Source organism: Pleurodeles waltl, chromosome 8 (assembly GCF_031143425.1).
Source record: "Pleurodeles waltl isolate 20211129_DDA chromosome 8, aPleWal1.hap1.20221129, whole genome shotgun sequence".
Classification (NCBI taxonomy): domain Eukaryota; kingdom Metazoa; phylum Chordata; class Amphibia; order Caudata; family Salamandridae; genus Pleurodeles; species Pleurodeles waltl.
The window spans coordinates 447,690,903-447,706,227 of record NC_090447.1 but is presented as its reverse complement, the minus strand read 5'-3'; the positions used below and the strand labels follow the sequence as shown (position 1 = coordinate 447,706,227).

Below are 15,325 nucleotides of genomic sequence, written 5' to 3'. Positions count from 1 at the left end.
TGTGTTCCACTGTGTCACCTTGTCCACTTTAAACTGCCATTGTTCCCCTTCCTATGGCCCCTTGGACACTGGGTCTATGCTACAAACAGACTGGACCACTACCCTGAATTATTCCCAACCGTCACCGCTCTCTATTGCACTTCCCATTGTAGAACAATTTTTTAATAAATCCAACACTGGCATCAGTGTGGGTTTATTATTCTGAGACGTTTGATACCAAACTTCCCAGTATTCAGTGTAGCCATTATGGAGCTGTGGAGTTCGTTTTTGACAGACTCCCAGACCATATACTCTTATGGCTACCCTGCACTTTCAATGTCTAAGGTTTTGCTTAGACACTGTAGGGGCATAGTGCTCAAGCACCTATGCCCTCACCTGTGGTATAGTGCACCCTGCCTTAGGGCTGTAAGGCCTGCTAGAGGGGTGACTTACCTATGCCACAGGCAGTGTGAGGTTGGCATGGCACCCTGAGGGGAGTGCCATGTCGACTTAGTCATTTTCTCCCCACCAGCACACACAAGCTGGCAAGCAGTGTGTCTGTGCTGAGTGAGGGGTCCCTAGGGTGGCATAAGACATGCTGCAGCCCTTAGAGACCTTCCCTGGCATCAGGGCCTTTGGTACCAGGGGTACCAGTTACAAGGGACTTACCTGGATGCCAGGGTTGTGGCAATTGTGGAGACACTGGTACATTTTAGGTGAAAGAACACTGGTGCTGGGGCCTGGTTAGCAGGGTCCCAGCACACTTCTCAGTCAAGTCAGCATCAGTATCAGGCAAAATGTGGGGGTTAATTGCAACAGGGAGCCATTTCCTTACACCCTACCTCCTGCAGATAGGGTAAATGTCGTCTAAGGGCCAAAGTGTGCAACATGCAGCACACAGTGATTCTGCAGACCTTCTTAGGGGAGCAGCATAGGGATCCACCTGTCAGATCGAGGCACCTGAACTTAGCCTTCAGGAGATTGAAGGTCCTTTCTACAATCTTCCTGGTACGCCCATGGACATCATTGTACCTATTTTCAGCCCCTGTTTTCGGATTCCTAACAGGGGTCATGAGCCAGGACAGGTTTGGGTAGCCGGAATCACCTGCAAGAAGTAAGGGACACATATTAGCCCTGTGCCATGGCATGGGCCATGACTCCTGAAGGCATACACTTACAAACATTGTTTTGTGAGACAGGCTCACCTATTAGCCACACTCTGTGCCTCTGTAGTTGTGCCATCAACTGTGGGACACTGCTATTCCTCAGGACAAAGGCATCATGCAGCGACTCTGGATTCTTGGCAGTGACGTGGGAGATGCAGGCACGCTCTCTGGACATTGAGTGAGTGGAAACTCTTCCGATTCCTGTACACTTGTTCTTTGGCCCAGGGGAGATTAAGGCAATATGGGTCCCATCAATGGCCCAATAACATGAGGTATATGTCCCATTGCATAGAATCCAGCCTTCACAGTGGGTAAATCATCTACCTGGAGGAATGCGATGTAGCTGCACATGTGTTTGAGCAAGGCAGACAAAACCCTAGCAAGCACAATAGAGAACACTGGCTGTGACATCCCTGCAGCCAAGCCCACTGTCACCTGGAAAGAGCCTGCTCCCAGCAAATGGAGCACTGAGAGTGCCTGCACAAGAGGGGGGATTGCTGTGGTGCTAAGGACAGCAGTTACCAAATCAAGCTCCAATTGTGCACACAGCTCTGTGATTGTGGCCCTGTCCAGACGATAGGTGAGTATGATGTGCCAGTCTTCCAGAGTAGCCAAGTCCACAAGGGGTCTGTACACGGGCGCTTGCATCCTCCCAATCCTCCAGAGTGGTTGGTACCTATGGGACCCAAAAGTAGTAAAGGAGTGTCAACAGGAACCATGAACACACTACAGCAGTGTACAAAGAGCATGTTTGTATGTTGGACACTGGAACTGTGTAGGTGAGTACATTCGACTACAATGATGCAATAATTAATCTGTACATGTGTACCAGCATTAGAAAATGGCACCACCTGTCCTGTATTCAGGGACAGGTGGAAGTGACCTCACACTGCTGGAGTAGGCGTCATGGCGGAAGGGGGTCCGCACCACCATGCAATTCCTCATTGGCTAACATGGCCCTCTATGGAGGATGGGAACCCATGATGATCAACGGCGGCAGTGACAGTGTTCACCGCCATGGACTTGACCGCCATTTCCTTTCTAACAATTCATTTTATTCCTGACTTTCCACAGAACGACATCTCCACTGCATGTGCTTCTGTGACCTGTGTCTGGAACATGCCATGGCTCGTGCTACAGGGGAAAGGGCCCCAACTTTCACGTTGGAGGAGTTGGAGTGCCTCGTGGACGGGGTCCTACCCCAGTACATGGCCAGTTGTATGGGCCTCCAGACCGACAGGTGAGTACACCACAGGTATGTTGCATGCGACATGACTGCCATGTAAATGTGTGTGTGTTCTGACAGTGTATCAGGCCGGGGTGGGGGGGGGGGGCGGTACGGCGGTTGGCAGCACCAATGCAGGGATATGGGTCATGTGTGTGCCTGATGAGGGGAAATGCTTTTTGTGGGCCATTTGTGTGACAGGCTGGATTGTCAGGTTCATGGTGTACCGCCTTCTGAGTTTCCTCTGTGGGTCAGCACCCATCAGAAGAAGGGATTGTGGCATGCCATCACCAAGGACGTGCGGACCCGGGGGGTCTATAGGAGGCAGAGCACCCATTGCACGAAACGGTGGGAGGACCTGAAACGCTGGGCCCGGAAGACCACAGAGGCCCAGCTGGGGATGGCCTCCCAATGTGGGAGGGGTGCCCGTCAGAACCTGAGCCCCCTGATGGCTCACATACTCGCAGTGGCCTACTCAGAGCTGGATGGGCGCTTGAGGGCATCACAGCAGCCACAAGTGGTTGAGTACAGTGTTTATGTCAACCATCTCTTTTGCCTGGCATGGGATTTGGGTGCAGGGTACTAGTCAGTGGATGCCCCAACATGCCAGTTCAGATATTGCTTCGTAGTCCAGAGCAGGATAATATGGTGTAAAGCATGTATTAGATATCTAGGTAGGTGGCTTCTAATCTCAGGCAGGGGTTAGCTAGTCCCAGTTGGTGTGTAGCTCGCAGTGTTTGGCTCCTACCTGCTGTGGTACTTAGCCAATGGTATGCCAGTGTGGCCTATACTGCCCATTTGCAGTTTCAGTGTATGACAGTGATGTGTCTGCCATCTGTGCTGTTGGTGCTGAGATTGATCATGTGCTCCCTGTCTCTCCCCCTCCCTCCTTTTGTCATCCTATCCATGTGTGCATTAGCATCATCTGACGAAGGAGCAGGGGCACCAGCGAGTGAAGGAGCTGAAACCCACGGGACCCAGGAGGCAGAGTCTATTGACACAGAGGGGACCAGTGGGATTGAGGACGAGGGGAGCACCACTGCGAGGACAGGAGGTGACACCACTGACTCTGATTCGTCCTCCGATGGGAGCTCCCTGGTGGTGGTGGACCCCTCTGAGACCACTGCAGCTACAGGTTCTCCACCCTCCCCCGTACCAGCACCGCCCTTCCAGTAGCCCCCCCACCAAGTTGCCCGTGCACGCTCACCCAGGAGGGTGGGCATCTCCTTCGCCCCAGGCACCTCAGGCCCTGCACCAGTCAGCCCTGCTGCCCTCAGTGAGGAGGCTATTGACCTCCTGAGATCCATCTCTGTAGGGCAGGCAACCACTGTGAATGCCATCCAGAGGCTGGCATCCCAGGTGCAGAAATGCAATGCCTTCCTGGAGGGCATCCACTGGGGGTTGGCGGCCCTACAGAGATCGTTTCAGGCTCTGGCCTCTTCACTGACGGCAGCCAGTGTCCCTGTTTCATCTGTTCCCCCTCCAACTACCACTACCCAGTCCCAGTTTTCTCACCCCATCCCATCCCACACACACATTCAGACAAGCATGCACCCAAAACAACACACAAGACTTGCACAGACAAACACAAGCAGCACACTTCAGTCCACAAGCACTCACACAGCCAACAGACAGATGCACACACAACATCATCCACAGCCTCCACTGTCTCCCCCTCCTCCTCCCTCACAGTCACATACTCACTCACACCTGCAGGCACTGCATCAACAGTCCCAGATCTTGCCACCTGCACAGCCTTGTCCACAGTCACCAAAACAGCAGACATGCACCCCACACACCACATGCGCAGTAACCACCACCACCACCTCATGCATTCACACCCACCTCACTTGCAGACACCACCACAACATCCATCCACACTTCATGTTTGTCCTCCCCACCCTGTCTGCCCCCTCCAGTAACACATACATGCTCGCACTCAGACCCCTAACAGCCATCCACCTCACACACGCACACTGTCCATGCACCTGCACCCAAGTCCAGCACACCTCCTCCTCCTACAACCACTCCCTCTACCTCCACTCCCATGCCTCCTCCCACATCCCGCCCCATTGGCCTTAAGAAGCTTTTCCTTGCCAGCCTTGACCTCTTCCCTCCCTCCCCCCCCCTCCTGCCAGTAAGAGGAAGGTCACACCACGCCAGTACCTCAAGCACCCAGTCCGACACAGCTCCACCCCCAAAGTCTCCAGCTGCCACTAAGGGGCACATGAGTGAGAAGCCAGACCCCAGCAACATGGACAATCCACCCCCAACCAAACTGTGGGCTAAAGTGCCACCCCCTCCCAAACAGACTGGCAAGACCATGGCACCACCTCCAAAACCCAGGGCCAAGGAGGCCCCAACAAAGTCCTTGCCCAAGGAAGCCCCCCAGACATCAAAGGCCAAGGAGGCCCTCCAGACATCCAAGGCAAAGGAGGCCCTCCAGAAATCAAAGGTCAAGGTGCCCCCTCAGAAATCAAAGGCCAAGGAGGCCCCCCAGAACTCAAGGGCCAAGGAGGCCCCCCAGACATCCAAAGCTGAGGAGGGCACCCAGAAATCAAAGGCCAAGGAGACCCCAAGACATCCAAGGCCAAGGAGACCACCCAGGAATCAAAGGCCAAGGAGGCCACCCAGGCATCCAAGGCCAAGGAGGCCCTCCAGAAATCAAAGGCCAAGGAGACCCCCAGACATCCAAGGCCAAGGAGGCCACCCAGAAATCAAAGGCCAGGGAGGCCCCCCCAGACATCCAAGGCCAAGGAGGTGCCCCAGACATCCAAGGCCAAGGGGGCCCTACAGAGATCAAAGGCCAAGGAGGGCCCCCACAAATCCCTGGGCCAGGAGGCCCCCCAGAAATCAAAGGCCAATGAGGCCCCCCAGACATCCAAGGCCAAGGAGGCCCTCCTGAGATCAAAGGCCAAGGAGGCCCCCCAGAAATCCCTGGACCAGGAGGCCACCCAGAAATCAAAGGCCAAGGAGGCCCCCCAGACATCCAAGCTAAGGAGGCCCTCCAGAGATCAAAGGCCAAGGAGGCCCCCCAGAAATCCCTGGATCAAGAGGCCACCCAGAAATCTCAAGACCAGGAGGTCCACAATATTGTGGCTATGGGGCAGCATCCAGAACCAGAGGCCAAGGAGCAGCATCTGGAACCAGAGGCCAAGAGGCACCATGAATAGCCAGTGGGCAGCCAGATCCTTCCTCATCCTGCGGGCAGGAAGACCCCTCCTCATCCTGTGGGCAGGAAGCCACCTCCAGAACCAGTGGGCAGCCAACCCTATCCTCAACCTGTGGGCAGGAAGCCCCCTCCAGAACCAGTGGGCAGCCAGTCCCCTCCTCAACCTGTGGGTAGCCAGCCCCCTCATCCTGTGGGCATGATGCCCCCTCCAGAACCAGTGGGCCAGCCCCATCCTCAACCTGTGGACAGGAAGCCCCCTCCACAACTAGTGGGCTAGGAGCCCCCTCCTCATCCTGTGGGCAGGAAGCCGCCTCTAGAACCAGTGGGCAGCCAGCCCCATCCTCAACCCGTGGGCAGCCAGCCCCCTCTTCATCCTATGGGCATGATGCCCCCTCCAGGACCAGTGGGTAGCCAGCCCCATCCTCAACCTGTGGGCAGGAAGCCCCCTCCAGAACCAGTGGGCTAGGAGCTCCCTCACAATGAGTTGCAACCCCCACCCACCCGACCCCCAACCCCGGAGGTGCCTGCCCGTTTCCAACATGATGCCCCTGAACAGTGGAATCCCGATGTTGTCAGGAGTCAAGTTGGGGCTTGGACTTTGCCCTATGGGCATTAGTGACTTTGGACATGCCTTTGGGCCTGCATTGATGAATTTCGGCAGCTGTGCATGTTTTTGCATTTTACATATTCATACGAAAGGAATACAGTGGTTGGAACTGTATATGTGTCCTGCTTTTATTTACTCTGGGGTTCTGTTATTGTTTATTCCTGTGTATGTGTTTCTGGGTGTGTGTTGTATGTATGGTGTGTGTTGTGCATGTGTGTGTCACTCCTCCCCCCTCTCCCACCCTTCTGTGCTATGCCGCTGTACTCACCGTAGTCGTCTTCATTGGCATTGGTGCTCCAGGACGGCCATGGCATGGTACAGCATTGGGAATACTTGCAGTTCAGGTTACATGGCGGCCACAGACTCCTGTGTGTCCCTGGAGGTGAGTGGCTCCTTTTAAATGATGTGATTCAGCCAAGCTTTTGGTGTCGTTGCTACTGCCCCGGAAATCGTGGTGGTGTCTTATGTAATTATATGGTGGGCTGATCCTTGTCTTCCACCTGCCTGTAGGTGGCTACCGACGTGTTCGTACCGCGCGGGCGGTTGGTGTGGTACATTGGCTGTCTTTGTGAGGGATCACTGTCATGGTCCTAATTTGGCGGTCATTACCGCCAGCCTGTTGGTGGGGATACTGCCATGTTAACCTTGGCGGTTAGAAGACCACCAGGGTCATAATGACCACCTATGTATTTAAAGCCATATTTTGCCTAAAATTATATTGAATGAAGGTGCTGCTATGACAACAGCAGAGAGAGATGTACTAGGGACCTTATTTATACTTTTTGGTGCAAAACTGCACTAAGGCAGTTCTGCCCCAAAACGTTTTGCACCAGCTTGCACCATTTTTTAGCACCAGCTGGGCACCATATTTATGGAATGGTGCAAACCGGTGCAAAGGGTAGGCTAGCTTTAAAAAAAATGACTTTAGGCAGTTTTGAGTCAAAATAAATGAATCTGACCAGATTAGCATCATTTTTTGATGCTAAGGGGCATATTTATACTCTGTTTGCACTGAATTAGCGTCCGTTTTTTTAAACTCTAATTCAGTGCAAAACTAACTCCACATTTATACTTTGGTGCTAGACCCGTCTAGCGCCAAATTTATGGAGTTAAAGTCATTTTTTGGAAGTGGAAACCTACTTTGCCTTAATAAGATGCAAGGTAGGCATTCCCGTGCAAAAAAATGACTCTATGGCCTTAACACCATATTTATACTCCCATGTAAAAATGGTGCAAGGGAGGGAGGAGGGGTATAAAAATGGGGCAAAGCAAGCTTACCATAGGGACTGCGGAGGATGGGGGACCCTATCCCAGGTAAGTACAGGTAAGATTGTATTGATTTTTTTTTTTGTTGTTTAAGTGCCATAGGGGGCCCTGAAATGGGCATGGTAGGTTTAGCACCATAAAATGACGCTAATCTGGTTAGAGTCATTTTTTTTTACTCTAACCTGCCTAAAGTCATTTTTTGGTGCTAAACCCTCTTCTTCTATACTGCCAGCCCCACCCGACTAAAGTCATTTTTTTTTACTCTAGCCTACCCTTTGCACCGACTTGCACCATTCCATAAATATGGTGCCCGGCTGGTGCACAGAAATGGTGCAAGCCGGTGCTAAACATTTTGGTGCAAAACTGAGTTAGTGCAGTTTTGCAGCAAAAGTATAAATAAGGGCCAATATTTTGTAAGTTTGCGCCACTTTTGCGTCATAAAATGACGTTAATGCGGTGCAAAAAAAGTTTAAATCAGGGCCTTGGTGCTAGATGGGTCTAGCACCAAAGTATAAATATGGAGTTAGATTTGCACCGAATTAGAGTTAAAAAAAATGACGCTAATTCGGTGCAAACAGAGTATAAATATGCCGCAGAGTATAAATATTCCCCTAAATATGGCGTTAAGGCATAGAGTCATTTTTTGCACGGGAACGCCTACCTTACATCTCATTAAGGCAAAGTAGGTCTCCACTTTCAAAAAATGACTTTAACTCCATAAATTTGGTGCTAGAGGGGTCTAGCACCAAAGTATAAATATGGAGTTAGTTTTGCACCGAATTAGAGTTAAAAAAAATGACACTAATTCGGTGCAAACAGAGTATAAATATGCCCCTAGATGTCCTAATAAAGAAGAAAATGTTACTTATTTGTAGTAGCAATCTTTCTCATGGATACTGTATCTACCTTCAGATTCCTCACCGGTTGAAAAAATCCAGGCATCAGACTGGATCACCGGTTGAAAAAATCCAGGCATCAAACCGCAAAGAAACAGGGCTGCAGCTGGTAGGGTGCACTGGACTCAGTCAGCGCCAGCAGTGAAGTCAGGTGACGCCATTGAGGCCCTAAAGTGCCAAGCCCGGCATGCCAACATCGAGGCAAGATTGCAGTTCCAGAATAATTTAAGATGGAGATCTTATTAACTTTCCCTATAAATCATACATCAAACATGGAAGTGGTCAGATCAGTGAGGAATTTGCAGGTAGATAGAGTATCCATCAGAGGAGAAGGATTTATGGATGATTAGACCATGAAATCTTGCAGAAGAGACCCGGAAAAGGATCCATTCATGCACACCTCCACATCCAGATAGTGATGTTTAACAAAGGTCTGCAAGGAAGCCCACGTAGCAGCCTTACAGATTTCAGACACCGCAAGCAAGTGCAGAAGTGGGTGACTTAGCCCTGGTGGAATGGACTCTAAACCTTTCAGGAGGATCCTTCTTAGTTAAGTTGTAGCAGGTCTTGATGCAGAGGATAATCCATGGAAAGAATCCTGTTCTGTACTGCCTAACCATTTTTGGCACCATAGATGCCGACAAAGAGCTTGCCATTCGTCCGGAAGTCCTTGATGCGGTCGAGGTAGTAAGTAGTCGCTCACCTAGGATTCAACCAATGCACCCGCTCCTCCAATTTCTTGGGGTGAAGAAGGGGGTAGAAGGTGGGAAGAACAATGGACTGGGCAAGATGGAAACATGGGATCACCTTAGGGAGGAAAGCAGCCCTGGTTCACAACACCAGCCTGTCTTGAAAGAAGGTAGTGAAAAGTGGGCGGCAGCTAAGGTCTTGCAACTCACTGATCCTTCTAGCAGACATGATTGCAACTAAAAACACAGTTTTGAGGGTCAACATACAAAGAGTTTAACACTGAATGACCTCAAATGGAGTCCCTATCAAAAAGGTAAGAACTTGATTTAAGTCCCATTGAGGAACCACAAAGAGAGTGGGCGGAAAAGATTGTTTAGGCCCATAAAAAAACACATGACACCTAGCCGGCCTGTGCCCTGCAACAAAGAACCTACTGTGCCCTAAGGGCCCATCACACCTTGCAACTTCGACAGTCCAAGGGGACCCCAAAAGACCACCTCTAAACTTACCTGTGCAGTGCTTTTCCAAGAGGTCCCTCGGAGTGGACCTGCACCAGCTCCAGAGACCTTTCATCGCTGTTTTGCCAGAACCGGAAGCTACCCGAACTTCTCCAGCTGGCACAGTGTGTCCACCGATGACTCCGACCAACCTGCAAAGGAAGAACTTGGTAAACCAAACGTACGATTTTATATGTATTTTTAAAGGTGACTTTCCATTGATTCTTATGGTGCGCAAGTACTCACAAAAAGGCTATTTTTATTAAGCTTCAAAAATTAATATCTCAAAAAGTACTTAACCAATTTTAATAATCTTGGGCTTCAAAATTACATAAAAAGGCGTGGCCAAGATGGAGGCGTGAGCAGACGCGTTTCCGCGAGCTCTGCCGCCCAGGCCCCAACATAAGCCAGCAACCCCGGATTGCCGCGCTTCGGTCCCCCTCGGCTTGAAGACGGGCGCCAGGAGACTGAGGGCACCCAGAGGAGGTGTTGGGGGTGCCTCCGGGGGTGGGGGATTGCGGCGCTGCGCCTTCTGGCCTTGACCTGCGCCTGCTGGCAGTGAGGGCGGAGCGCGATGAGTTGGCCGCATGGTGCGGCCCAGCAGCCAGTGGCGCCAGGAGCAGCCCATCGGGGCATAGAGGTGCTGCGCGGGGCCCGGGCGGTGGCGGAGGCAAGGGGAGCCGTGCGCCTGGAGCTGGGTACCGAGAGGTGCCCGGAGAGCGGGGCTCTCGGAGGTTGGAGCGGTCGACTTAGTGTTTCTGCCTGGCGGCAGAGAAGGACCCCTGGTGAATGGCGGCGACGGCAGAGAGTGCGGCCAGCCTGTCCTGGGTCCCTGGTGGGGGAGCCGGGTGCGGCTCAGAGAAACGGAGCCCTCTGTTCGGCGGTGCGACCGGCACGCGGTGAGTTGCCCAGGACAGGACGGGGCACGTTGGGAGTGGATGGTCCCGGTGAGAGCCTGAGTGGGGCGAATGCCCGTGGTACTGGTTGGAGTGCGGCGGAGCGAGGAATCATAGTATTGCTGGCCTGATCCATGGAGAATAGTCAGAGGAGAACACTGGTGACCGAGACTCGTTCACAAACCGAAGGCCCTGAGGAGAGGGCAGCAAGACTGCGCCTGGGCATAACATTAAACTTGTGTATGTCTGGACCTCCCATGGCGTCCTCCAAGCCCAAACAGGACCAGTCAGTGAGGGAAATGCTGACCAGGTCCCACCCAGCGCAGGGTAGGTTGGCCGAAGGGTTGGCTGTGATGCGGCCTCCTGAGGAATGTAGGGAGGTGGAGGAGGTTGGGGAGGCCCCGGTCACAAGAGGCTTCCTTGCCTCCCTGTTTGATTCGCTTCGGAGAGATCTGCAACATCTTCGCAGGGACATCTCCCAAGAGCTGAAGGATCTCCGTGGGGAGGTCACGTCACTGGGGGAGCGCGTGGCGAATGTAGAGGATGGCGAGATCTCTCGAGGGGAGGAGGTGGAAAACATGCAACAGGAGATTATATGCGCCCGGGCGCAACAGGATCTCCTACAGATTGCAGTTGAGGATCTAGAGAACCGGTCAGGACGGCATAACATACGTATTAGGGGTGCCCCCGGCCGGAGCAGAGAAGGAGGACATTGGAGAGTTTGTCACAGCACTGTTTTGCTCGGTTCTAGGCCCGGATGATGTGCGAGAGATTATGCTGGATCGGATTCACCGAGTGGGTCGACCCGGAGGGACCGGGGATCGTCCGCCTGACATTTTAGCATGTGTCCATAACTTTGGTATTAAAGAAAGCATCTTGCAGAGAACCCACAATCTCTCTCAGGTACCATTCCGGGGGCACGTGCTTCAGCTGTTTCAGGACCTCTCACTCCGGACTTTGCAGAGACGCGAGAATTCAAGCCCATTACGCAGTACTTGCGGGCACATTCCACATCTTACTCATGGGGCCACCCCTTCCGCCTCATATTCCGGTGGGAGGATCAGGTGCGTCAGGTGAAATCGGTGTCAGAGGCGCGGAGGATCCTGCAGTTGGAAGAGAATGACTGAGATGCTGGCACGCGCGTAGAGGTGGCAACAGGGGACCGACCACGCTGGAGGCAGAAAGAAAGAAAGAGGAAGCAACAGCCGGGGTAGCGATACTATTGTCAAGGACTTTCCATGGGGAGGTGGTAGCCAAGATACATGAGGTGCAGGGCAGGTTTCTGGCCCTTAGAGTACGGGTGGGGACCTTCTTCTTTACTATTGCTACATTATATGCCCCTAATGTGCAGCAAGAAACCTTTATGAAGCAGGCCATCTCCCCAATGCTCAATACACCAGATAGGGCTTTGCTAGTGGGGGACGATTTTAATCTGGTAATGGACAATAAGTTGGACAGGTCAGGGCATCAATTTGGACAGACTGGGGCACTGACAGTGGCTGGGCGACAGTGGCTTGCTGACTGCGGACTGGAGGATGTGTGGAGGAGGGCGCATCATACACATAGGGATTACTCCTTTTACTCTGCAGCCACTAAGATCTTCTGATAGAGATTTCTCACCCCAGATTCCTCACGTTAGAATAGTTATCTCAGCAATACCTGCCCAGAGGTAGTACTGTGAACTGGCTAGATCAAAATGTCCTGGGGGACTGAACAGGTCAAGTGGCCTTCTTGAAGGACCTGGCTATCCAAGCAGTAGTGCTTCATGAATGTGTGGAGAGGCCCTCACATGGCAACTTGGCAGATATCCAGGTACTCTGTGCACTAACACAGCAGTGGAAGCCTTGGCCCTGGTGGAATGGAGCCACAAGCCCTCTGGTGGTTGCTTCTTTGCCAGCGCGTAGCATATCTTTATGCAGAGTTCAATCCATCAAGAAATTGTCAGTTTCTGCAAAGCCTTGCCAATCTTTGCACCAGTGGACCCAAAGAAGAGCTGATCATCCACCCAGTGATCTTTGGTGCAATCAGTGTAAAATGAGAGAGCCCTCTTACAGTCCAAAGATGGAGTATGTCCTCCTCCTTGGAAGGACGTGGTGGAGCATAGAATGCAGACAGAGTGATTCTGTAGCTGATATGGAAGAGAGTGACCACCTTCGAAAGAAAAGAGGCATGTGTACTTAGGATCAGTTTGTTAGGAAAGAAATTGATGTATGGATGGTGGACCAACAGACTGGAGCACATGGACCCTCCTGGCCGATATAATGAGGGGCAAAAGGAAATTTATTTTTATGGTCAAGAGCCGCAGTGGGCAGCTGTACAAGGTGAACACCTCAAGTAGGAAAGAACCCAATTAGGGTCCCATTGGGAAAATAACAAAGGGGGCAGGTGGAAGAAGGTGTTGCAGGCTATTAAAAAACTGAATCACAACAGATGACTTGAAACGGGAGGGTTGATTCGGCAACCACAGAAAAGCCGATAAGTAACCCTTAACAGTGCCCAGGGCAAAGCCTTTCTGGGCTAAAGAAAGAACAAACAACAAAACCACTGATAAAGATGCAGAAAGGAGGTCCACCTGGCACGATGAACACCAAGCCAAACAGACGGGGTAGATAGTCCTAGTAGAAGGAAATTAGGCTACCAGAATGACATCACAGACTTCGGAAGGGAGATCAAAGACTCTCATAAGTCACAACTCAATCTCCATGCATGAAGGTGGAGAGTGTGCAGGTTTGCAGGTTTAGGTGCAGAAACTTGCCCTGATGCTGTTACAGAAGGTCCTCCTGAACGGGCAGCCTGACCCCAGGAGCGATACTCATGCTCAGGAGGGTTACACTCTCTCCCTTTGGAAATACGTGTTACAGGCTTGGGAGTTGTAGCCTCCCCAAGCCACTGGAAATGCTTTGTAGGGCACATTAGGTGCCCTCCTTGCATAACCCAGTCTACATTCCGTTTCAGGAACCCCCAGTCCCTGCTCTGGCGTGAAACTGGACAAAGGAAAGGGGAGTGACCACTCCCCTGTCCATCAGCACACCAGGGGTGGTGCTCAGAGCTCCTCCAGAGGGTCCCTGGGTTTTGCCATCTTGGATTCCAAGTTGGCAGGGAACTTTGTGAGCATTTGAGTAGCTAGTGCCAGCAGGTGACATCAGAGCCCTCCCCTGATAGGTGCTTACCTGGGTAGCCGACCAATCCCCTTTTCAGGGCTATTTAGGGTCTCTCTCTTGGGTGGTTCTATAGATTCTGACTGAAAGACTCCAGCAGGAATCATCTGCATCTTTTACTTCACCTTCTTACCGAAGAAACTGCATCTGGCCCCTCCAGAAACTCTACAAACTGCAACAAAGAAGCAAAGCCAACTTCTGCACCATTGTATCTTCAGCTCCTGCCAGCAACTGCAACTGTTTCCCGGAAGGGCATCCTCAGTGGACAGCCTGTCTTCAGCCTGCACCAGAAGAATGAAGGAATCTCCATTCGAGTGAAGGAGTCACTCCCCTGCTTCAACAAGCACCCCTCTGCAACAATGACCGGTGGTGTGGCTCCCCTCTCCTGACAAAGTGCGTGGATCCAGCATCATGGGTGGTGGACTGAAGTGGTCCTCAAGTCCTACTGTCCAACTTTGGTAGAGGTAAGAGCTTGCCTCCCCACGCAAGACAGTACCCCCGTTCACAGTGTGTTTTGCAGTTGCCAAGGCTTGCTGGCATCCTTCCACAAAGTTCTTTGTGCACCATGGAGCTCCGGCCCCCAGCACTCCTTCCTGCAATGCCCAGCTTCCTCAGTGGTTCTCTGGCAGCGTGGAATCCCTTTGTGCAGTGCTGTGTGGGCCTCCTTTGCACCATCTTTGTCCCCGTGCTGTAGGACTCCTGTGCATTCTGCCTGGTCTTCTGAAGGATCTCTGAGTTGCTGAGAGACCCCTCTGACTCTCTCTCCTGGGTAGAGTCTGCCAGGTCCCTCCTGGTCCCGGGCAGCGCCATTTTCTGCTAACCGCGAGCTTTGCGTGTGCCAAGGCTTGTTGGCGGAATCTAGCGATGCAAACCCAACTGCAATCATCCATCCGGAGTGGGACATCATCTGCACCAACCAGGAAACCACATCCGTCTTCTTGGGTGCAGTGCTGACTGTTGCTCTTTACCAGTGGTTCTTCTTTTGCACCATCATCCGGGTTAGCTGGGGCTTCTGTTCTCCCCGGACTCTTCTGTGTTTCTTGGACTTGGTCCCCTTCTTTCACAGGTCTTCAGGTCCGGGAATCCATCGTTGGTGTTGTGCAGTCTCTTCTGGCTCTTGCAATATATTCTTTCTTGTGTTCTTGTGTGTTCTAAGAAAGTTACTGTGATTTACTCCCACTTTACTGGGCTCTGTGGTGGGTCCTATTACTTACCTTTGGTGTTTTCTAATACTCCCAGCCTTCCTCTACACACTACACTTGCCTAGGTGGGAAACCGACTTTCGCATTCCACTTTCTTAGTTTATGGTCTGTGTTCCCCCAGGCCCATTTCTAACTATTGTGATTTTCACTATTTCCACAGTTTTTACAGCAATTTCTGCATTCTAGTGCATATATTTTGTGTATTACCTACATCCTAAGCGAGCATAGTCTCTATGGTATTTTTGGCATTTGTGTCACCAAAATAAAGTACCTTTATTTTTGTAACACTGTGGGATTTATTACAACCCTGGCGGTCTGAACTAATGTGGCGCTAGTACCTCCAACAGGCAGGTGGTACTTACCGCCACATTTTGACATTGGCGGGTTGGCTGAAGCCAATACGCCAATGTACCACTTCAATTGCCATGGCAGTAGCAACCGCCGGGCTGGAGATTGTTATCTCCAACCCGGCGTCCGCCATTGTGCCATCAGCGGTATCATAACCCTGCCAACCGCTGTGGCTTTCGTGGTGTTTGTAATGCCACAAAAACCATGGCAGTAGGCCCTATCA

The 15,325-nt window shown here is 51.9% G+C and overlaps 1 protein-coding gene across 1 annotated transcript in view; it reads right to left on the bottom strand.

The window, feature by feature from the left end:
- LOC138249528 (ATP-binding cassette sub-family C member 5-like) overlaps positions 1 to 15,325 on the bottom strand; it is a 2,567,733-nt gene that overhangs the window by 838,143 nt on the left and 1,714,265 nt on the right. The gene's annotated exons all lie outside the window — the stretch shown is intronic.